The sequence below is a fragment of the Pan troglodytes genome, chromosome 2 (assembly GCF_028858775.2).
Source record: "Pan troglodytes isolate AG18354 chromosome 2, NHGRI_mPanTro3-v2.0_pri, whole genome shotgun sequence".
Classification (NCBI taxonomy): Eukaryota; Metazoa; Chordata; class Mammalia; order Primates; family Hominidae; genus Pan; species Pan troglodytes.
In genome coordinates, this window is record NC_086015.1 from 21,865,315 (window position 1) to 21,866,843 (window position 1,529).

The 1,529-nt window shown below is 37.7% G+C and overlaps 1 pseudogene; it reads right to left on the bottom strand.

Moving 5' to 3' along the window:
* Positions 1-313: 313 nt before the first annotated feature.
* On the bottom strand, positions 314-1,032 carry LOC744393 (phosducin-like protein 3; annotated as a pseudogene).
* Positions 1,033-1,529: the final 497 nt, after the last annotated feature.

The window sequence follows — 1,529 nt, forward strand, 5'->3', positions numbered from 1 at the left end:
CAAAAAAAAAAAAAAAAAAATTTTCTAGTTCATTATTGAAACATTAACTTTCACCTTGAAGGGATAAGTTTTTTTTATTTTTTATTCTTGCCATACCAATAGCTGTTTTTAATTTTTTAGAGGAAATACTATAATTAAAAGAGTTCCAAAAAATTTTAACAGTTCCAGCAATGATTATTTCTAAAATGTAAAGATTTGAAACATAATTTGTACAAAGCTAAAAACCAGAAGGATTCATTCTGGCTTTTTCCTTTTTTTAAAAATCCAGACAATTTGTTACAGGACAGTTCAGCATGTGATAGCAGCTGCAGCCTCAGTCACCCTTGGAATTGCAGTCCCTCCCCATGGGGACAGAGCGCCGCACTGAGGACAGCAACATGTGTTCAATCGGCTTCTTAGGGTTTTCCTCCAGGTCCATCTTAATTGCTCCAGATTCAGACAGTTTCCGCTCCAACTTATCTCTTGTCAGGTGCATGCCACCAAACACCAGAGGACCGATAAACTGAGCCTTGATATCTCCTTCCAAGAAAACAAATATCGTGGGCAGATTCCTATCAGGATAATTGGGTATGCAGGTTGTTGAAATGGCTTTGATAAATTTGACATCAGGAAACTTCCTGGCAAGTCTGCTGAGGTGCTGGTTTATCAGGGCACTGAGGGGAATTCCTTGTTGGTAAAGGTGCAAGATGACCCAGAAACCCTCACCTGCTTTGGTAGCTTCTTGAACATAATCCTTCCCTGAGATCTCCAAAACTTCTCCAAATGTATTCTTCAGTTTAGATGCTTTCCACTCAACTAGTCTCTGCCGTGTGTACATTTCAATAGCACGTTCATCCTCCTCATTAAACTCATCTTCATGATCTTCCAGCTCTTTCAAAGCCCTATCTTTATATGTTGTCACCACTGACTGCTGGAGGATGCGCTGCTCCTCTTCCACCTCATTTTCCAATTCTTTCAGACTTTCCTTGGAGGGCAAGATACCCTTTTTGGTAAGATGTCATTCCACTCAGTGTCTGCGTTGGGGTCCTGCATCTTGTTTCCAATCGCTCAAGCCAGTTGCTCCACCATGTATATTAATATTTAAAAAATACTTGAGAGGTAGCATGCATGCTATGGATAGCCCCCTTATCATCACAGACAAGGTTAGCATATTTGGAACACTTGTCTATTTTGTAAATATGTTTTTAGTTCTAAGTTTTAATTCTTTGCCACAAGCAAACCTCTGTGCTGTAGAAAATACATCCATAAGTAAATATAAATTGAGAGGTTAATTTATTCTCTCAATTTATTTTGAACAATTAAATTAACTATATTTTAAAGTTTTTTTAAACATAAAATTAACTAAACTGATGACATCTTGCAGTATTTTGTGCACTTCTGGCTCCAATTCCTTAGTTGCAAATGCTTGCCTGTATATAGCAGGATGTCACATGTGATCTGTCTCAGGAAACTTAGCCAAATCCTTTTAAAATTTTGGTCAAGGGAGTCGCTCTGTTACTTACACAGCTTTACTGTTAAAGAAGTTATTT